This window comes from Bufo gargarizans, chromosome 1 (assembly GCF_014858855.1).
Source record: "Bufo gargarizans isolate SCDJY-AF-19 chromosome 1, ASM1485885v1, whole genome shotgun sequence".
Classification (NCBI taxonomy): domain Eukaryota; kingdom Metazoa; phylum Chordata; class Amphibia; order Anura; family Bufonidae; genus Bufo; species Bufo gargarizans.
In genome coordinates, this window is record NC_058080.1 from 10,281,780 (window position 1) to 10,305,997 (window position 24,218).

A 24,218-nucleotide genomic window follows, 5' to 3' on the forward strand; every position below is an offset into this window, starting at 1 on the left:
CCCAAAGATATCGAGCAGCTTGTCCTGGCAAGCCTTCAACGCCGAATCCAGGCCTTTACGTGGATTCCAGCCCAGTTTGGCAAGAAATTGTGTCATCTTGGCATCCACGGTGGGGGTATCACACACCTTATTAGGGATGATAGGTCTAGGGCACTCGGCCTTAAGCTTATTGCGCGCGGGCGACGGACCCAATTTTCCAGGTAACTGGATACATGCTCCGCAGGGAGCCATTCCGCCGACCTGGGATGGTGCAAGGCGTCAGGGTCAAAAAGAGGGTCCCCAAAAGGGTCTAAAAGCGCACCTTCCAGATTTCCCGATGCGCCAGAAGGCCGTACGGTTAGGGGCGAAGGGTCAGAGGGACCCGGGCCCTCTGTGTGTGTGGCGTCCCCAGAATCAAGAATGTACTCATCCTCAGCCTCCTCACTAGAGCCGATTTCTGAGTCGGAGTCGCTCTCAAATTGCGCTCTGGCGCATTTCCACTGCCGCGCCCGTTCCGCCTGGCGTGGTAAGGCTCTTTTGCGTGCCCGCGGCACACTATCCTGTGGGTGAGACAAGTCACCTGTCAAAAGGGTTCTGGAGGCCTGAGTATCCTGTTGGGGCTCATTCATAGCAGTAGGTGGGGAAGGCCCAGAGGGCGACCCCTGCTCCACAATCTGCGCGTCACCGGAGTGGGTCTGGAGCGTTTGGGACAGGGTATGAGATATAGTGGCTGACACAGAGCCCATAGCCGAGGCAATGGCCTCCACCACCGCCTTCTGAAGGAATGATGCGGCATCAGGGACCGGAGCAATGCCGGTGGAGGATGTGGCAACAGGCACACCAGCCAGGGGGATAACAGGGACTACAGGAGGAGCATCGTCCCCAGGAGAAATGGGATTAACGGACGGGGTAGACATGTACTCATCTTGAAAGATAAGTGGTTGGGCATCGGTGCACTCAATCTCTACCACTTCTGGGGCAGGGCTAGGTGGATGGCCCTGGGAAACCCTGCTAACAGAGTCATCAAAATGCAAAAGAGACTTCTGCATGACTTGGGGCTCAGACTGCTTGGCTGATTTGCAAGGGGGTGAGGTGAAAGACTGATGGACATCGGCTGCAGGTGCCAACTGTGGTCTTTCAGCAGGAGACTGGGAGGGAGACAATGTGAAGGAACTGGAGGCACTGTCAGCAACCCAATCTACTATCACCTGTACTTGTTCTGGCCTCACCATTCGTAGAGCCGCATTAGGCCCGACCAAATACTGCTACAGGTTCTGTTGCCTACTCTGTCACTGGGCTCAGGGCAGGGTAAAAAGATTGTGCACTGCACCCACACAACAAAATCTATGTAGATCGCTGAGTTCAATTGGAGTACTGATAACAGATTCTATCATATTCTCTCCCTCACAGCAGCAGCAGAATCCTCTCCCTACACTAAGCACAGCAGAGTGACGTGCAGCGCTACGTGACTCCAGCTTATATAGAGGCTGGGTCACATGCTGCACTGGCCAATCACAGCCAAGCCATTAAGGAAGCCAGCAAGCCTGGCGATACGCGTGGGGCTCTCTTTCTGATCGCCACAGACACCCCCCATCATGCCAATACCATGATAAGTATTTATTAACTCTTATTCATTGTTGATGGATCTCATGCACTTTATATTTTGATAAGTTGATGGATGTGGGGGCTCTCACATGAAATTGTGGTGATTCAGATGGGCATGCGCCGATACACGGCTTACATGGCCCAGATCTGTTGTATACAACGATTTTAAACTTTTTTTATGCTGTGTCTGTTTCCTAAATAAACTTGTACATTTTGTAGATGTGCGGCTCCTGTTTCGGTATTCTTTCTTCCTTTTTTGTTACATTAGTAGGCATGGCTGTGATGGCTTCTAAGGGCACAGAGTTAAACGCTTGTTGATTGACTACTCTGCAGCCTTTTAAAAAGCGCTAAGAAATTTCCGAACACCGAACCCAAACTTTTACTGAAATGTTCAGGTTCGGGTCCGGGGTCCAAAAATCCTAAAGTTTGGTACGAACCCAAACTCTACAGTTCGGGTTTGCTTAACCCTATTGGTCAGTTTTTACCCTGTCAGTAACTGTTCTTTTAGAGGGTTATATGGTAATTCTTCCATTTTTAAGGCCATTAAGTCATTTAATTCAGCCCATGTCGACCCTATATGTGTCTTGTATCTGTTGTAACATACGATGGGAAGGCATAGGTCTTGCCAATGGGTCAGGAATTCTACCTAAAAGTCCTATTTGGTCCTTAGGACTCCATGGGGAGTAAGACAATATGTGCTGTCGCACATATTGGACTTGACCACCGGGTGATGGTGCCTGAGGGGCTTGATTGTCTCCGCCGTCTCCTGGTCCCCCTCCTCCATCCACTGATGGAGGTGAGGGGACTTATAGGGTGAATGCGGTAAGTATGGTGACCTGATAGAGTCCTGTACGCAGTCTAGGTCGGGGTGCCCCACATGCTCTACAAGTTTCCGTCCAGTCAGGATTCTGATTTCCACACATTGTACATGTCCAGCCTGGTCTATCCATCGTCCTAGAATATGATGGTGGGGGAGCTGAAGGTGGCGGACATATTTTATTTTCTGTCTTACTGTTATTGTCATGTTTTACACTTGTCATAATGCAAATTTTCTCCAAATGTTACATTTGGCCATTTCTCATTCTTCACTTTCTCTGCTGTCCTACACCAACATTCCACAACCTTCTCACATTCCTGATCCTTCATCCAACCACTATGTGTTCTTTTGAACCTTTCCCAAACTTCAGAATCTAAGTCACCATGTTTCATACCTGCCTTCTGTAACACCTTCTGTGTCTTTTTCTTGTTTTGCTTCCCTTCTGAATCTTCAACTATCTGTTTGGCTAATTTGTACCCCTCAGGTATACTCTGCATATTGCCCATGTCTATGTGTTAAGAATTTCTTTACCAGACGTCTGAAATATCTACAGTTATTACTGTAGACCCATCTATGTGCTTCCTTATAGCTGATTTCCCCATTAATCTCCTGTTAATGTATCAACTATATTATATTACACATAGGAAAACAATCATCTAATCTGCTTCCTTATAGTGACTTATCAACTACATTACAGATTAGGAAAACTCTATATTGTCTTAACACTTTCTCAGAGGACTCCACGGTTCACTATTTCCTCTACGGGCATTTTCTGTGATACGATAGAAAATCCAAACAAAAAACAGTACATAATTCACAACACCAATAACCAAACCAAACGTTTCCCAAGACCAAGACCAATCAAATTTTATATCTCAGCATAAATAGGTTCTTACCATTCTAAAAGGCTTGACCGTCAGAGAAACTTCAATAGACCCACTGTCTCTGACCCAGGTGAAGACACAGGAAACACAGATATGTTTTGTAAGAATAGGCTTCTTACCTTACAGCGCTGTTTGTAGTACAGATGTGTCATCGCTACCGCTCCCTTATTTTGCAATTCGTTACTAACTAAACGCAATTTTATCTCCTCCATTGTATCAATACACACCAATGCCAGTAGATGGTGGTGTTGAGTTAAAGTACTAGATTAATCAGTAGTACCGTACTTTATGTGAAATTCTAGTAGTGTAACTGGATGTACAGAGCAGCATGTGCTGTGTATTAATATCGCTATCCGGCTCCTGATACAGACCGTAGTCATCCTGACACTGTACAGGAGCCGGGCACTATAGGGGATGGCACCTGAACAGTCAATCATTAAATAAAATTAAAAAAATGGGTGAGCGGAACCACACAGACCTACAGTACATCGGGGTGGGAAGCCGCAGGTATGGTACTGTACCCCACTGCACCCGACTGTACTGTACTGTGCCCCACTACATGTGCTGTGTATTAACCACCTCCAGACCGCCTAACGCAGATGTGCGGTCCGGAGGCGGCAGCCCTGCGCAGAGTCACGCATATATGCGTCATCTCGCGAGGGCCGGGATTTCCTGTGAACGCGCGCACACAGGCGCGCGCGCTCACAGGAACGGAAGGTAAGCGAGTGGATCTCCAGCCTGCCAGCGGCGATCGCTCGCTGGCAGGCTGGAGATCTGATTTTTTTAACCCCTAACAGGTATATTAGACGCTGTTTTGATAACAGCGTCTAATATACCTACTACCTGGTCCTCTGGTGGTCCCTTTTGTTAGGATCGACCACCAGAGGACACAGGTAGGTCAGTAAAGTCGCACCAAACACCACACTACACTACACCCCCCCGTCACTTATTAACCCGTTATGAACCCCTGATCACCCATGATCACCCATGATCACCCCATATAAACTCCCTGATCACCCCCCCTGTCATTGATCACCCCCCGTCATTGATCACCCCCCTGTCATTGATCACCCCCCTGTCAGGCTCCGTTCAGACGTCCGTATGATTTTTACGGATCCACGGAAACATGGATCGGATCCGCAAAACACATGCAGACGTCTGAATGGAGCCTTACAGGGGGGTGATCAATGACAGGCGGGTGATCACCCATATACACTCCCTGATCACCCCCTGTCATTGATCACCCCCCTGTAAGGCTCCATTCAGACATCCACATGTGTTTTGCGGATCCGATCCATGTATCCATGTATCCGTAAAAATCATACGGACGTCTGAATGGAGCCTTACAGGGGGGTGATCAATGACAGGGGGGTGATCACCCATATACACTCCCTGATCACCCCCTGTCATTGATCACCCCCCTGTAAGGCTCCATTCAGACGTCCGTATGATTTTTACGGATCCATGGATACATGGATTGGATCCGCAAAACACATGCGGACGTCTGAATGGAGCCTTACAGGGGGGTGATCAATGACAGGCGGGTGATCACCCATATACACTCCCTGATCACCCCCTGTCATTGATCACCCCCCTGTAAGGCTCCATTCAGACGTCCGCATGTGTTTTGCGGATCCGATCCATGTATCCATGGATCCGTAAAAATCATACGGACGTCTGAATGGAGCCTTACAGGGGGGTGATCAATGACTGGGGGGTGATCACCCATATACACTCCCTGATCATCCCCTGTCATTGATCACCCCCCTGTAAGGCTCCATTCAGACGTCCGCATGTGTTTTGCGGATCCGATCCATGTATCCATGGATCCGTAAAAATCATACGGATGTCTGAATAGAGCCTTACCAGGGGGGTGATCAATGACAGGGGGGTGATCAGGGAGTCTATATGGGTGATCACCCCCCTGTCATTGATCACCCCCCTGTAAGGCTCCATTCAGACATTTTTTTGGCCCAAGTTAGCGGAAATATATATATTTTTTTTTTGTTAGTTTTTTCTTACAAAGTCTCATATTCCACTAACTTGTGTCAAAAAATAAAATCTCACATGAACTCACCATACCCCTCACGGAATCCAAATGCATTTTTAGACATTTATATTCCAGACTTCTTCTCACGCTTTAGGGCCCCTAAAAAGACAGGGCAGTATAAATACCCCACATGTGACCCCATTTCGGAAAGAAGACACCCCAAGGTATTCCGTGAGGGGCATATTTAGTCCATGAAAGTTTGAAATTTTTGTCCTAAGTTAGCGGAAAGTGAGACTTTGTGAGAAAAAAACAAAAAATAATAAATTTCCGCTAACTTATGCAAGAAAAAAAAAATTTCTATGAACTCGCCATGCCCCTCATTGAATACCTTGGGGTGTCTTCTTTCCAAAGTGGGGTCACATGTGGGGTATTTATACTGCCCTTGCTTTTTAGGGGCCCGAAAGTGTGAGAAGAAGTCTGGGATCCAAATGTCTAAAAATGCCCTCCTAAAAGGAATTTGGGCACCTTTGCTCATCTAGGCTGCAAAAAAGTGTCACACATCTGGTATCGCCATACTCAGGAGAAGCTGGGGAATGTGTTTTGGGGTGTCATTTTACATATACCCATGCTGGGTGAGAAAAATATCTTGGTAAAATGCCAACTTTGTATAAAAAAATGGGAAAAGTTATCTTTTGCCAAGATATTTCTCTCACCCAGCATGGTTATATGTAAAATGACACCCCAAAACACATTCCCCAACTTCTCCTGAGTACGGCGATACCAGATGTGTGACACTTTTTTGCAGCCAAGGTGGGCAAAGGGGCACATATTCCAAAGAGCACCTTTCGGATTTCACAGGCCATTTTTTACAGATTTTGATTGCAAGGTACTTCTCACACATTTGGGCCCCTAAATTGCCAGGGCAGTATAACTACGCCACAAGTGACCCCATTTTGGAAAGAAGACACCCCAAGGTATTCCGTGAGGGGCACGGCAAGTTCCTAGAACTTTTTATTTTTTGTCACACGTTAGCGGAAAATGATGATTTTTCTTTTTTTTTCATTTTTCCTTACAAAGTCTCATATTCCACTAACTTGCGACAAAAAATAAAAAATTCTAGGAACTCGCCATGGCCCTCACGGAATACCTTGGAGTGTCTTCTTTCCAAAATGGGGTCACTTGTGGGGTAGTTATACTGCCCTGGCAATTTAGGGGCCCAAATGTGTGAGAAGAACTTTGCAATCAAAATGTGTAAAAAATGGCCTGCGAAATCCGAAAGGTGCACTAAAATGAATTTTGCCTCCTTTTCTTCTCACTAATAGAGCTTTCATTTGGTGGTATTTTATTGCTGCTGACATTTTTACTTTTTTTGTTATTAATCGAAATGTAACGTTTTTTTTTTGCAAAAAAATGACATTTTTCACTTTCAGCTGTAAAATTTTGGAAAAAAAACGACATCCATATATACATTTTTCACTAAATTTATTGTTCTACATGTCTTTGATAAAAAAAAAATGTTTGGGCAAAAAAAAAAAATGGTTTGGGTAAAAGTTATAGCGTTTACAAACTATGGTACAAAAATGTGAATTTCCGCTTTTTGAAACAGCTCTGACTTTCTGAGCACCTGTCATGTTTCCTGAGGTTCTACAATGCCCAAACAGTAGAAAAACCCCACAAATGACCCCATTTCGGAAAGTAGACACCCTAAGGTATTCGCTGATGGGCATAGTGAGTTCATAGAACTTTTTATTTTTTGTCACAAGTTAGCGGAAAATGATGATTTTTATTTAAATTTTTTTTTTCTTACAAAGTCTCATATTCCACTAACTTGCAACAAAAAAAAAAAATTCTAGGAACTCACCATGCCCCTCACGGAATACCTTGGGGTGTCTTATTTCCAAAATGGGGTCACTTGTTGGGTAGTTATACTGCCCTGGCAATTTAGGGGCCCAAATGTGTGAGAAGAACTTTGCAATCAAAATGTGTAAAAAATGGCCTGCGAAATCCGAAAGGTGCACTTTGGAATATGTGCCCCTTTGCCCACCTTGGCTGCAAAAAAGTGTCACACATGTGGTATCGCCGTACTCAGGAGAAGTTGGGGAATGTGTTTTGGGGTGTCATTTTACATATACCCATGCTGGGTGAGAAAAATATCTTGGTCAAATGCCAACTTTGTATAAAAAAAATTGGAAAAGTTGTCTTTTGCCAAGATATTTCTCTCACCCAGCATGGGTATATGTAAAATGACACCCCAAAACACATTCCCCAACTTCTCCTGAGTACGGCTATACCAGATGTGTGACACTTTTTTGCAGCCAAGGTGGGCAAAGGGGCACATATTCCAAAGAGCACCTTTCGGATTTCACAGGCCATTTTTTACAGATTTTGATTGCAAGGTACTTCTCACACATTTGGGCCCCTAAATTGCCAGGGCAGTATAACTACGCCACAAGTGACCCCATTTTGGAAAGAAGACACCCCAAGGTATTCCGTGAGGGGCACGGCAAGTTCCTAGAACTTTTTATTTTTTGTCACACGTTAGCGGAAAATGATGATTTTTCTTTTTTTTTCTTTTTTCCTTACAAAGTCTCATATTCCACTAACTTGCGACAAGAAATAAAAAATTCTAGGAACTCGCCATGCCCCTCACGGAATACCTTGGAGTGTCTTCTTTCCAAAATGGGGTCACTTGTGGGGTAGTTATACTGCCCTGGCAATTTAGGGGCCCAAATGTGTGAGAAGAACTTTGCAATCAAAATGTGTAAAAAATGGCCTGCGAAATCCGAAAGGTGCACTAAAATGAATTTTACCTCCTTTTCTTCTCACTAATAGAGCTTTCATTTGGTGGTATTTCATTGCTGCTGACATTTTTACTTTTTTTGTTATTAATCGAAATGTAACGATTTTTTTTGCAAAAAAATGACATTTTTCACTTTCAGCTGTAAAATTTTGGAAAAAAAACGACATCCATATATAAATTTTTCACTAAATTTATTGTTCTACATGTCTTTGATAAAAAAAAATGTTTGGGCAAAAAAAAAAAATGGTTTGGGTAAAAGTTATAGCGTTTACAAACTATGGTACAAAAATGTGAATTTCCGCTTTTTGAAACAGCTCTGACTTTCTGAGCACCTGTCATGTTTCCTGAGGTTCTACAATGCCCAAACAGTAGAAAAACCCCACAAATGACCCCATTTCGGAAAGTAGACACCCTAAGGTATTCGCTGATGGGCATAGTGAGTTCATAGAACTTTTTATTTTTTGTCACAAGTTAGCGGAAAATGATGATTTTTATTTTAATTTTTTTTTTCTTACAAAGTCTCATATTCCACTAACTTGCAACAACAAAAAAAAAATTCTAGGAACTCGCCATGCCCCTCACGGAATACCTTGGGGTGTCTTATTTCCAAAATGGGGTCACTTGTGGGGTAGTTATACTGCCCTGGCAATTTAGGGGCCCAAATGTGTGAGAAGAACTTTGCAATCAAAATGTGTAAAAAATGGCCTGCGAAATCCGAAAGGTGCACTTTGGAATATGTGCCCCTTTGCCCACCTTGGCTGCAAAAAGTGTCACACATGTGGTATCGCCGTACTCAGGAGAAGTTGGGGAATGTGTTTTGGGGTGTCATTTTACATATACCCATGCTGGGTGAGAAAAATATCTTGGTCAAATGCCAACTTTGTATAAAAAAATTGGAAAAGTTGTCTTTTGCCAAGATATTTCTCTCACCCAGCATGGGTATATGTAAAATGACACCCCAAAACACATTCCCCAACTTCTCCTGAGTACGGCTATACCAGATGTGTGACACTTTTTTGCAGCCAAGGTGGGCAAAGGGGCACATATTCCAAAGTGCACCTTTCGGATTTCGCAGGCCATTTTTCACACATTTTGATTGCAAAGTTCTTCTCACACATTTGGGCCCCTAAATTGCCAGGGCAGTATAACTACCCCACAAGTGACCCCATTTTGGAAAGAAGACACCCCAAGGTATTCCGTGAGGGGCATGGCGAGTTCCTCGAATTTTTTTTTTTTTTGTTGCAAGTTAGTGGAATATGAGACTTTGTAAGAAAAAAAAAATTAAAATAATAATCATCATTTTCCGCTAACTTGTGACAAAAAATAAAAAGTTCTATGAACTCACTATGCCCATCAGCGAATACCTTAGGGTGTCTACTTTCCGAAATGGGGTCATTTGTGGGGTTTTTCTACTGTTTGAGCATTGTAGAACCTCAGGAAACATGACAGGTGCTCAGAAAGTCAGAGCTGTTTCAAAAAGCGGAAATTCACATTTTTGTACCATAGTTTGTAAACGCTATAACTTTTACTCAAACCATTTTTTTTTTTTTGCCCAAACATTTTTTTTTTATCAAAGACATGTAGAACAATAAATTTAGTGAAAAATTTATATCTGGATGTCTTTTTTTTTTGCAAAATTTTACAGCTGAAAGTGAAAAATGTCATTTTTTTGCAAAAAAAATCGTTACATTTCGATTAATAACAAAAAAAGTAAAAATGTCAGCAGCAATGAAATACCACCAAATGAAAGCTCTATTAGTGAGAAGAAAAGGAGGTAAAATTCATTTGGGTGGTAAGTTGCATGACCGAGCGATAAACGGTGAAAGTAGTGTAGTGCAGAAGTGTAAAAAGTGGCCTGGTCATGAAGGGGGTTTTAGCTAGCGGGGTTGAAGTGGTTAATATCGCTATCCGGCTCCTGATACAGACCATAGTCAACCCGATACTGTACAGGAGCTGGGCGCTATAGGGGATGGCACTAGGGTTGAGCGAACCCGAACTGTAAAGTTCGGGTTCGTACCGAACTTTATGGTGTTCAGCACCCGAACATTTCAGTAAAAGTTTGGGTTCGGTGTTCAGGTAATATTATTAATATACCATCGGATCAGAGTTTTCTCCAATCCGATAGTATATTTTAACTTGAAGCGTCTCCATCACCATGGGAATGCCTCTATGTTAGAATATACCATCGGATTTGAGTTAGATCGTGAAAACTCAGATCCGACAGTATATTCTAACACAGAGGTGTTCCCATAGTGATGGGGATGCTTTAAGTTAGAATATACTGAGAACTGTGGACATAACGGCCCCCTGCTGCCTGGCAGCACCTGATCTCTTACAGGGGGTTGTGATCAGCACAATTAACCCCTCAGGTGCGGCACACAGGTGCGGTTACGGATCACAGCACCCTGTAAGAGATCGGGTGCTGCCAGGCAGCAGGGGGCAGTTATGTACACAGTTCTTAGTATATTCTAACTTGAAGCATCCCCATCACCATGGGAACGCCTCTGTGTTAGAATATACTGTCGATCTAAGTTTTCACGGTCGTGAAAACTCAGATCTGAAAAAGCTAATACTATAATTTTCCGTTATAACCTTGTTATAACGGAAAATAATAAAGTTCGGGAAAATAAAGTTCGGGTCCCCATTGACTTCAATGGGGTTCGGGTCCAAGTTCGGATCAAGTTCGGGTCCTGAATAGAGATGTCGCAAACATAAAATTTTCCGTTTGCGAATGGCGAACGCGAATTTTCACAAATGTTCGCGAACGGGCGAAACGGGCGAACCGCCATAGACTTCAATAGGCAGGCAAATTTTAAAACCCACAGGGACTCTTTCTGGCCACAATAGTGATGGAAAAGTTGTTTCAAGGGGACTAACACCTGGACTGTGGCATGCCGGAGGGGGATCCATGGCAAAACTCCCATGGAAAATTACGTAGTTGACGCAGAGTCGGGTTTTAATCCATAAAGGGCATAAAACACCTAACATTCCAAAACAGTTTGGAATAACGTGCTTTAAAACATCAGGTATGATGTTGTATCGATCAGTTAGTGTAAGGGTTACGCCCGCTTCACAGTGACAGACCAAACTCTAAACACTAAAAAATACCCAGCTCCGCAGAGGCTGTCCTCTTTTTTATTAAATTAAAAAAAATCTGTTCTTAACAGTTTAATCCCTGTTACGTCCCCTATCAGGGGCTGGTCTATGGAATCGATTTTAGGAACCGGGAGATGGAAAAAGATGCTTGGTCGGTCCTCTTACGTCCAATTTGGGGCACTGCGCGTGCGCCGTGTAATGTACTGTGCCACCAGATATGAGTGGTGTGTTAACTAGTACTATTCCTATCAGTTTAATACCTGTTACGTCCTCTATCAGGGGCCGGTCTATGGAATAGATTTTAGGAACTGGGAGATGGAAAAAGATGCTTGGTTGGTCCTGCTACTTCCAATTTGGGGCACTGCGCGTGCGCCGTGCAATGTACTGTGCCACCAGATATGAGTGGTGTGTTAAGTAGTACTATTCCTATCAGTTTAATCCCTGTTACGTCCCCTATCAGGGGCCGTTCTATGAAATAGATTTTAGAAACCGGGAGAAGGAAAAAGATGCTTGGTCGGTCCTCCTACTTCCAATTTGGGGCATTGCACGTGCGCCGTACAATGTACTGTGCCACCAGATATGAGTGGTGTGTTAAGTAGTTCTATTCCTATCAGTTTAATCTCTGTTACGTCCCCTATCAGGGGCCGGTCTATGAAATAGATTTTAGGAACCGGGAGATGGAAAAAGATGCTTGGTCGGTCCTCCTACTTCCAATTTGGGGCATTGCACGTGCGCCGTACAATGTACTGTGCCACAAGATATGAGTGGTGTGTTAAGTAGTACTATTCCTATCAGTTTAATCCTTGTTACGTCCCCTATCAGGGGACATGTATGGAATAGATTTTAGACAACCGCAAAGAGATGTCAATAGTTGACACACTCATGACATAAATTTTATTCCTCTATGCGTCAATCTTGGTGTAGTGATGACTGTGCTCGTGCGCACGTTTGGGAGATTGCAGGCGATGGCGGTTTTTCAAAGCCTATGGTCGTGCTGAGGTAGTTCAGTGACAGTTAAGTGACCCAGAAAACAATGATTCTGCAGTGTGGGCCCATTTTTGGCCTAGTAGGCTTTAATGATCACCTTAGATGATCACAAAGAAAATTAATGTTTTTTCTATGCAAAATTATCCAGCCGATCGGTTTTGATCTGTTCACAATGAAGCAACGACCTTATCATCTGGGGTGTGCCAACCATGCCATTGCCAACACACTCATAGAGGTGGTCGCTTCATTGTGATATGCAAGCCCCTTCACCACAACAAGGTAACAATCACGAAGGGGAATTGACACATGTATGTGCCTTTTTTTTTGTTTTGTTTTTGCAGCTACAGAGCAGCACAAGAGGCCAGAAAAATTAGGCATGTACACATGCCGGAAAATTTAGGTATTGTTGCAGCCTCATTCATCTTAATAAAGGTGAGGTAATCTAGACTTTTTTGACCTAAGCGACTTCTCTTCTCAGTGACAATACCTCCTGCTGCACTGAAGGTCCTTTCTGACAGGACACTTAAAGCGGGGCAGGCCAGAAGTTCTATCGCAAATTGGGATAGCTCAGGCCACAGGTCAAGCATGCACACGCAGTAGTCAAGGGGTTCATCGCTCTTCAGAGTGTCAATATCTGCAGTTAAGGCCAGGTAGTCTGCTACCTGTCGGTCGATTCGTTCTCTGAGGGTGGACCCCGAAGGGCTGTGGCAATGCGTAGGACTTAAAAAGCTGCGCATGTCCTCCATCAACAACACGTCTGTAAAGCGTCCTGTCCTTGCCGGCGTGGTCGTGGTAGGAGGAGGATTACTTTCACCTCATCCCCTGTTAGATTCCTGTGCTGTTACATCACCCTTATATGCTGTGTAAAGCATACTTTTTAATTTATTTTAGAACTGCTGCATCCTTTCCGACTTGTGGTAATTTGGTAACATTTCAGGCACTTTCTGCTTATACTGGGGGTCTAGTAGCGTGGCCATCCAGTACAGGTCGTTCTCCTTCAGCCTTTTTATACAAGGGTCCCTCAACAGGCACGACAGCATGAAAGACCCCATTTGCACAAGGTTGGATGCCGAGCTACTCATGTCCCGTTCCTCGTCCTCAGTGATCTCACTGAAGGTATGTTCTTCCCCCCAGCCACGTACAACACCACGGGTACCACATAGGTGACAACGAGCACCCTGGGATGCCTGCTGTGGTTGTTCTTCCTCCTCCTCAAAGCCACATTCCTCCTCTGACTGCTCTTCCTCAGACTCCTTTTCCAGTGTTGCCGCAGGTCCAGCAAGCGATGCTGATAAGGCTGTTTCTGCTGGTGATGGTGACTACAACTCTTCCTCTTCACGCTCATCTACGGCCTGATCCAGCACTCTTTGCAGGGCACGCTCCAGGAAGAAAACAAGTGGGATGATGTCGCTGATGGTGCCTTCAGTGCGACTGACTAGGTTTGTCACCTCCTCATAAGGACGGATGAGCCTACAGGCATTGCGCATGAGCGTCCAGTAACGTGGCATAAAAATTCCCAGCTCCGCAGAGGCTGTCCTAGCACCCCGGTCATACAAATACTCGTTGACGGCTTTTTCTTGTTGGAGCAGGCGGTCGAACATTAGGAGTGTTGAATTCCAACGTGTCGGGCTGTCACAAATTAAGCGCCTCACTGGCATGTTGTTTTGCCGCTGGATATCAGAAAAATGCACCATGGCCATGTAGGAACGCCTGAAATGGCCACACACCTTCCTGGCCTGCTTGAGGATTTCCTGTAAGCCTGGGTACTTATGCACAAAGCTTTGTACAATCAGATTCAACACATGTGCCATGCACGGCACATGTGTCAACTTGCCCAAATTCAATGCCGCCACCAAATTGCTTCCGTTGTCACACACCACTTTGCCGATCTCCAGTTGTTGCGGAGTCAGCCACTGATCCACCTGTGCGTTCAGGGCGGACGGGAGTGCTGGTCCGGTGTGACACTCTGCTTTCAGGCATGTCAACCCCAAGACGGCGTGAGACTGTCGTATCTGGGATGTGGAATAGCCCCTGGGGAGCTGGGTGGGGTGCAGTTGATGTGGAGCAAGACGCATCAGCAGAAGAGGACTCAGCCGAGGAGGTTATCGAAAAGGATGGAGTAGGAGGAGTAGAGGAGGTGGCAGCAGGCCTGCCTGCAAGTTGTGGCGGTGTCACCAACTCCTCTGCAGAGCCACGCATTACATGCTTGGCAGCTGTCAGCAGGTTTACCCAATGCGCAGTGTAGGTGATATACCTGCCCTGACCGTGCTTTGCAGACCAGGTATCAGTGGCTAGATGGACCCTTGCCCCAACACAAACATAGAAAAGGATTCTTTACAGTAAGAGCAGTGAGACTATGGAACACTCTGCCTGAGGAGGTGGTGATGGTGAGTACAATAAAGGAATTCAAGAGGGGCCTGGATGTATTTCTGGAGTGTAATAATATTACAGGCTATAGCTACTAAAGAGGGGTCGTTGATCCATGGAGTTATTCTGATTCCCTGATTGGAGTCGGGAAGGAATTTTTTATTCCCCTAAAGTGGGGAAAATTGGCTTCTACCTCACATGTTGTTTTTTTTGCCTTCCTCTGGATCAACTTGCAGGATAACAGGTGAACTGGATGGACAAATGTCTATTTTCGGCCTTATGTACGATGTTACTATGTTACTATAAAAACACTGTGTGCCAGACATGCCATGACTTCCTTTTGCACAATCGAGTACAGGTTGGGGATTGCCTTTTGTGCAAAGAAATTTTGGGCCTGGTACCTTCCATTGCGGTGTCCCAATAGCTACAAATTTTTTGAAGGCCTCAGACTCCACCAGCTTGTATGGTAAAAGCTGGAGGGCTAAGAGTTCCGACAAGCCAGCTGTCAGACGCCGGGCAAGGGGGTGACTTTGTGACATTGGATTCTTACGCTCAAACATGTCCTTGACAGACACCTGACTGTGGTCAGATGAGCAGGAACTGCTCAAGGCGAGAGACGGAGTGGCGGATGGTTGAGAGGGGGCAAGGAGGACAGCAGTGGTTGACGTGGCTGAAGATGCTGGACCAGGAGGAGGATGACGGCTTTGAGTTTGTGTGCCGCTTGTGCTCATGTGTTGATCCCATAGGCATTTGTGATGTGCGATCATGTGCCTTCGCAAAGCAGTTGTACCTAGGTGGGTGTTGGACTTCCCACGACTCAGCTTCTTTTGGCACAGGTTGCAAATGGCATCGCTGTTGTCAGAGGCAGACACACAAAAAAAATGCCACACTGCCGAGCTCTGCAATGACCGCATTCTGGTGGTGGCAACAGCATGCGTTGATTGGCGTGCTGGTTGACCCAGGGTGCCGATGCATGCTGTCTGACTGTGCCACTAGCTCCTTGCGACGACCTCCCCCTGCTTCCAACTCGTCTTCTCCTCCTCTCTGTCTCCCCATCGGAACTTTCCCCCTGTTCTTCTTCTCTTCAAGCGGGCACCCACGTGACATCCACGGACACATCGTCATAATCAACCGCTTCACTTGTATCTGACAACTCAGCAAAGGAAGCAGCAGCGGGTACAACATCATCATCACACCGTACGTCCATGTGTGTAATGCTGCCTGACTGAGACATATCCCTGTTATCTACATCCTCTGGCAATAATGGGTACGCATCACTCGTTTCTTCCAACTGATAACTTCTCTGACAGATCAAGTGAAGCAGCTGTGGTGCTAGTGTTGGTGGTGGCAGCAGGCGGGCGAGTGGTAACTTGAGAGGTGCCCGAAGCTGAGCTGGAGGAGGATGGTGCGTCAAGGTTTCGAGCGGTAGCTGTAGAAGATTGGGTGTTCTGTGTTAGCCATTCAACTATGTCCTCAGAACTTTTCGAGTTCAGGGTACGTGGCCTCTGAACACTGGGCATTATTCTAGGGCCAAAGGGAATCACAGCACCACAACCACGACGGCCCCTGCGGGGTGGCCTGCCTCTGCCTGTCATTTTTTTTAGATTAGTTTAGTTGTACTATGTGTGCAAGCTACTGTGACACCAGATATGAGTGGCACTGTGCACTGGCAGAAGTTGGCAGAGTAGACGCTGTAGGCTTGACACACACACTTGCAGACAACTAACTGCTATTCAATCTATTACAGTCAAAATTATTTATTTATTTTCAAATGTAATCTACTGTGACACCAGATATGAGTTGCACTGGTGTGACACTGTGCACTGGCAGGGCCTGAAACACACACGCTTGCAGGCAACTGACTGCTATTTTATCACAGTCAAAAAAATAATAATATTTTTTTCAAATGGAATCTACTGTGACACCAGATATGAGTTGCACTGTTGTGACACTGTGCACTGGCAGGGCCTGAAACACACACGCTTGCAGGCAACTGACTGCTATTCTATCATAGTCAAAAAAAAAAAAATATTTTTTCAAATGGAATCTACTGTGACACCAGATATGAGTTGCACTGGTGTGACACTGTGCACTGGCAGTGCCTGAAACACACACACTTGCAGGCAACTGACTGCTATTCTATCACAGTCAAAATTGTTGTTTTTTTTTCAAATGTAATCTACTGTGACACCAGATATGAGTTGCATTGGTGTGACACTGTGCACTGGCAGGGCCTGAAACACACACGCTTGCAGGCAACTGACTGCTATTATATTACAGTCCAAAAAGTTTTATTTTTATTTTTATGCAAGCTACTGTGAGACCAAATATGAGTGGTGGCACTGAGCAAGTGGGCACAGTTTACGCTGTGAGCCTGACACACACGCTGGCAGGCAACTGCAATTAGATTACAGAGGGGGGGGGGGGAAAGCAGACTGATGTTCTATCCCTAAAAAGGGCTTTTTGGGGTGCTGTCCTTACAGCAGAGATCAGAGGAGTCTTTCAGGACTGGAGTGGACACTGAATACACTGGCCTAACTATCGATTTCCCTATTAAATCAGCAGCAGCTACACTGTCCCTCCTCTCACTAAGACTGCAGCTTCCGAATGGATCTAAAATGGATGCTGTCCAGGAGGTGGGAGGTTCTGGGAGGGAGGGTATGCTGCTGATTGGCTGGAATGTGTCTGCTGACTGTGAGGTACAGGGTCAAAGTTTGCTCAATGATGACGAATAGGGGGCGGACCGAACATCGCATATGTTCGCCCGCCGCGGCGAACAAGCTATGTTCGCCGGGAACTGTTTGCCGGTGAATAGTTCGGGACATCTTTAGTACTGAACCCAAACTTTTTTTTAGAGTTTGGCCGAACTCCCCGAACCAAAACATCTAGGTGTTTGCTCAACTCTACACCTGAACAGTCAATCATTAAATAAAATAAAAAAAATGGGTGAGCGGAACCACACAGACCTACAGTACATCGGGGTGGGGAGCCGTAGGTACGATACTGTACCCCACTGCTCCCGACTGTACTGTCCTGTACCCCACTGCACCCGACTGTACTGTCCTTTGCACCACTGCATCTTCTACAGTGCATCAACACTTCAGCCATTAAGCCAGTAAAATAGTAACAGAGAGAGGACAGGAGGTCAGTGGGGCATTCTCACAAAAACCTTTGTTCAACATTATAAAATTTGCTCCATTCAATGAATATGGAAGATTCAGCCAATGATATGAGAGTTCCCACGGTCATGTGAACCAATCACCGTCAAGTTCCCACGCTATTAAGGTTAATTAGTTATTTTTTGAAGACCTGTCATAACCAATTAACCTTAATAGCGTGGAAACTTGATGGTGTTTGGTTCACATGACCGTGGGAACTCTCATATCATTGGCTGAATCATCCCAATTCATTGAATGCAGCAAACTTTATAATGAGTTATCATACCGGTATGCTGCCATTTTTTTATATTTATTAAATAGAATTGAACAAAGGTTTTTGTGAGAACACCCCACTGACCTCCTGTCCATTAACTTTTCCTCTATTACTGCTTTATCGGCTCACTGGTTGATGTGATGATGTACTATATTGTACATTAGAAGAGGTCTCTCCTCATTGATCCTGTTTTTTCATTCTTCATTTAGTTACTGTAATACAGTGCATGTACTGTACTGTGGTTCAGACGTGCAGGGCAACAAAAGCTGTTTTCTCATCTAACTAATGTACAGGCGTCTCGTTAATTTGTGGATTCTGAATGGTGACAAGCATAGCGCTGTAGATGGTACAGTATGCCGCACTATTATTGTTGGCTGCTGTTCGCAACAAAATTAATAATGGAAATATATACAGTATATATATATTTGTGGTCGGGCGACGGCCCCCGAGCGTACTGAACCGTACCCTACCAATGGCTGGTTAATGCCGGGAGCCAAGGACGAGGGAAGGCCTAAAAGGAGGCCTTCCCCAATGAGAACCGAAGAAAAAAAGGGAGGGTGGGTGGGTGCGGTACCTGGCTGCACGTCCTGCCTAAGTGCTAGCACGGGGTTATAAAGACAAGGGCACTTATAACCCTAAGTGCTAGCACGGGGTTATAAATACAGGCTGCCGGGCAGCCTTAACTACTTGTGGTCGGGGCGACGGCCCCTGAGCGTAGTGAACCGTACCCTACCAATGGCTGGTTAATGCCGGAGCCAAGGACGAGGGGAGGCCTAAAAGAGGGCAAAGAATAGAGGCACAACATACTGCAATACAACTTTATTGTTCGATTTACAGGGCAAGTGAGCAAAAAGCATTGCGAATTTCAGATTGAGGATTCGGGACATATCTGGAGAAACAAGACGACCTCCAATGCCCCATGTTCCTGATGACGTGCGGAGGTACTTGGTGTCTAGAAGCAGCTGAGGCCCCCCAATGCGAAACGAGTGGCCGGAGATGGTCTTTGGATCATAACCCAACCCTGCCGCTAACGAGCGTACGTAAGAAATGAACTGTGAAGTTGACAGTGGACCACCCTTGAACGGTAGCAAAGGACTATCTGAGGCTGCAGCTTGAAGCCCCGACGTTAATTGCTGTAGTGTGTTGACCGGGCACCAATTGTTGTGAGAAGGGAAATACCTCACCTGTGTCGGAGGCCCTGTTTGTGCGGTCTTAGTAGAAGGAATGCTGAGTATGAAGTGGTTGTGGTGCCATGACAAATGCTGTTTTTGGAGATGACGCCCGCCCCTAATGGTGGCAGTTAATTCCCCGGGCTGGAGGAACCCATAGAATCCTAGGTATATTGCGGCTTTGATGACTGTGCTGATGAGAGGCCCAAAAGGATTACCGTCCAGGGCCGTAGACAGCTGCCTGAACATTGAGCTGGACAGGGGTTGTCGGACCAATGGCCTACTTTCACTGACTTTGTGTGGCCCTGAGTGTGGCTTTGATGGCTTGAGCCGTGAAGAATGAGCTTCGGGCTGGGTCGCTTAACGTAAAAAGGTGTTGCACCCCCGCCAAGTAAAGGCGGATGGTGTTGGGAGAGAGCCCGAGGTTGGAATGGCAGTGGGCGATAAATGCCATCATGAACGAGATGTCATCGATATCGCCCTGCGGATGTTTATCTGCAAATTCCCTGTAGAGATTCCAGCCCGTGCGGTAATTCCTGGCAGTGATACAACTCTAATAGGGGAGAAGAGCGTAGAGCCTCCTTTTCTGTGGTGATTTGTGGTGGCCTGGAGCTGGCGAGCCAATGATTTCCAAAAATGGCCGCAAAACCCTTGGATGCGGCCGCATCCGAATATACAGTGGGGGAGGAAGGGCCCCTGGGGGGAAAGAACAATCTTACACCATTCCATGTGGACATAAAAGTGTTCCACATGGATAGGTCCGCCATGGCCTGTTGGTCCAAGTGAATGATACTATCCTGTTCCGGAGCAGATGGCAGGAGAAGCAAGAGACGCAAAATAAAGGCCCGTCCTTGGGGCATGACCCTCATGGCGAAGTTCAGCCTGCCCAGCAACGACTGGAGATCCGATTTGGCCAGGAAGCAGGAATCAGTGGCTTTATTGATGACCGTCCGGATCTGCAGCAACTTCTCCTCGGGGAGCCTAGCTTCTAACCTCACAGAGTCGAGAATGACCCCCAGGAAGGTGATAGCCTTAGCTGGGCCTACCGTTTTCCCTGGGGCTACCGGGACTTGAAGTGCGGAAAATAGTTTTAATAGGGTGGACAAGCTGGAGGGCTTCTGGGATGGGTGCTCTACCAGCAGGAAGTCATCCAGGTAGTGGACCAGTATCCAGTGCAGTGCCTGAGCGAGCCGGTCAAACAGCCACGGGCTGCTTTTGGAGCCAAAAGTTAAGCGATTGGCGAAGTAATACTTGCCCGCCCACTTGATACCATAGTATTGCCAAAGTTGAGGAAGGATCGGAAGAAGTTTGAATGCGTCCGCAATATCCGTTTTGGACAACCAAGCTCCCCTACCTGCCTCGAGTATGAACTGTATGGCTTCATATTGAATTCTTCTGATGGTATGAGGGAGTTAATGCTGGGCACAATGGAAGAATGAGGAGCCGAGAGGTCATAAATAAGCCCTTTTTTATTTGAATCTTTCTTGGCCACCACACTGATAGGGTTGACCCTCCAAAAATCGAAGGGAATGGAATCAAGGGGGCCGATGAGGAACCCTCTGTTTAACTCTGAGTCAATCGCTGCCTACACTGCCTCCGGATCCCGTTTTGCGGAAAGAAGGTTATCACACTTCCAGTTGGACTGAGGGAGGGCCACCAACCCTGTATGGAACCCATGCGAAAGACCCGTTAATAAATGAGCTACAAACTGGCGATCGAGATGACCCCTCAGGAGCGCCTCGGGGAGGTCCACGTTTATGTCGGTTAGTCATGGCTGCTTGGAGGATTTTTTGGGACATGTGGACCTGTGGTGAGCACGGAAGCAAACTGTGCAAACATGAAGGGCCCTGCAGCTGCTGAACAAGCAGTGACCGAAATTGAAATTGTTGCATATTTGACTTTTTTTCCCAAATAGACAATAGGTCTACCGAACTTATCCATGGGGGCCGGGCCCCTGGGGACCCCAGACGGGCCAGGAAGGGCTCTATCTGGTTGGGAAACAGCCTCATTTGGGCACCATTCAGTAGAATGAAAGATGGACTGACATGAACCACAAGTGGGGGCTCGGAGACCTGCAAAATGTCTGCAGAAGAGCTCCATGTCGAGAGTAGCCGAATTTGTTAAAAACTGGAATTGCGCCAGGGCGACTGCTGCCTTGGCAGCGGAGGGACGAGGATAATCGTAAAAGGCCGTGCCACCATACTTGTGGCCTAAGTCGGTGACCTGGTAGAGGTACGAGTCAAGCTCTTCCCTCCTATTCGGCTGAGCATAGCAGATGACATCCCTGTAAAGACTGAAAGCTAGCACGAATTTGGGTATGGAAAGCTTCCGATTGAGGCGGGAATCTTTGGATTTTAAAACTACTGAGACCTCTCAACAATCAATCGTTTTGTTCTCATTAGCATCATGAGATGCTATGAGAATTGATGCCAGGTTGACGTCTTTCCCTGCCAATATGTCTGATATTCTCTGCCACGAACTGGACCGGGGCGATGGCCGGAGGAGTGATGGACATACCTGGGGAACCTGACAGAGGCCAAGGGGGGGGGGGGGTTGCCACAGGTACCACTGGCTGCGAGGCAGCGGATGCCCTGGATTCGAGCTCCATGACCCTGGCCTGGATGTCTGCTACTGAAGTAGCCAGACTTCCCATCGTGGCGTGCAGCTGTGCCAATGAACTCTGAATTGAGGGTAGCAAAGTTTGACCACTGGAAGGTCTAAGATTAGACACCAGAAGTCTATAAAGCTCCGCCTTTCTGGCCGACGCCGGGTGGCTGATGCCCCTTCTGTTTAATTCAGCGACCAGCTTCGGAATAGTCCAATTCCTGAGGGATCCATGGGCCGTCTGTCCGGATATCTGAGACTCAGGGATGGACGATGAGTCTTCTATGTCTGACGCCTGGGACATGTCGCCCGTACCGACCGAAGAGCCGTGGACCAGTAACCACCTGAGGACTAAAAACCTTAGTTATGAGAAAAAGCCCATGTGGATGGGAGATCATGAAGAGCCCAGAACGCATGCTGAGGAAACCCTGGTGACAGGGGAAGGATCCCGGGGGCCACCACCAGGGGTGAGATGGGCCAACCCCAAGACAGTGGATGGTGACACGTGGACAAGCGCTAAAACACTTACCTGGGTATGACTAAGGACGTGACTGGATCAGGTACCGTGGAAGTTGACACGAACAATCTGAAGGGGGTGATGGCCCTGCTTCACGAAGGCCGGAGAAACTGGAGCCCCCTAAAAGTTGCTGGCGCGTGAAGAAGAGATTTATTATGAACACAATACCTGCATGACCGGAATGCAGAAGGCGACACACATGCTAGAAGTGAACCGACCGGCGGACACACCACCACCATTGTTGTTTTTTTTTTTCACCGCCGAGACCCAATGACCTGGACGTACCAGGCAGGACAACATGCCACCATGGGCGGCAGACATGACAGGGTGCCTGAACGCTTCAAGCGGACGTGCAACGAGGACTGACTAGCATAATGACCTGGATGTTCCAGGCAGGACAACATGCCACCGCGGGCGGTAGACATGACAGGGTGCCTGAACGCTTCAAGCAGACGTGCAACGAGGACTGACGAGAATAACGACCTGGACGTTCCAGGCAGGACAACATGCCACCGCGGGTGGCAGACGTGACAAGGTGCCTGAACGCTTGAAGCGGACGTGCAACGAGGACTGACGAGCATAACGACCTGGACGTTCCAGGCAGAACAACATGCCACTGTGGCGGCAGACGTGACATGGTGCCTGCATGATTCAGGCAGACGTGCAATGAGGACTGACTAACATAACACCTGAAGGTACCAGGCAGGATAGCAAGCCAACATGGTGATAGCCGTGACAGGACGCCTGACCGCTTCTGTTGCCACACTTAATAGAACAACCCCTACACTGAGCAGACGTGGACAGGACAGGAACCTGAACCTTCAGGAATACGTAAACGAGGACAAATGATACGCCTGGACGCACCAGGTTAAGACACACCAACATGGAGCCCCAGCAAAGCCTGTATGCCACACTTAACATGGTGACACTATCGTGACAATATGCGTGGGATACCTGGCGAATGCGAGACCTGGATGTACCACTTGATGGCTTGACAAAAAGACGTCTGCAAGATTGGGCCTGAAGCTTCAGCTGAACGAGTGGCCATCATTACTTTAAGAAATGAAGGTCAGGTTATTTTTTTCATTTTATTACATTTATCGCTGCAAACAACAAAAAACCCCACCCACCCCATTATCCATCTACAGTCCTTTAATGTTCTGCTAGGAAAGAATGTGCATTGCTTTACTTTGCATAGCGGGGGATGGGCAGACAAAGCCGTCCTTTGGTAGATAGGTGCAGGGAAACAAAAGCTGTTTTCACAAACAAATTTACATTCTCCAGCGTCTCGCTAATTTGTGGATTCGGAACAATGACACGGGGAGCGCAATAGGCTGTACATCTTACAGTACCTCACTAGTAAAGTACTGTAGCTTGTTGTTATATATTTATATATATATACAGTACAGACCAAAAGTTTTCACAAACTAATTTACATTCTCCAGCATCTCGCTAATTTGTGGAGGGGTGGAACAACATACTGTAGTATAGAAACAAATATTCAAAAGGAATTACACAGTAAAGGAAATAAAAATAATACAGACAATCATTGAAATAATTCCATTGTTCAAATTATTTGTATTATTTAGCACTCTGCAAAGTAAAGGACATTTAATGACATATCTGCAATTGAATTCGTATAAAGCAATAATATTTCTTCATGAATAATTTTTTATTTACAGTATAACCGTTTTTTTTTCAATATATATATATATATATATATATATATATATATATATATATATATATATATATATATATAGGTAGAGAGGTGTCTGTAGGGTACGGTCGGAGTGCCAGCGGCTGTAGAGGCGATCCACCTCCAATGAATATAAAATAAAAAAATTCCACAGCACATCCAAGGCGTAAAAAAGTAGAAAACGGCTTTATTCACCAGACCCGCGACGTTTCGATCCGCTCACTGAGATCTTTCTCAAGCAGTGACATAGTAGGTAGTGCAATGTGTATATT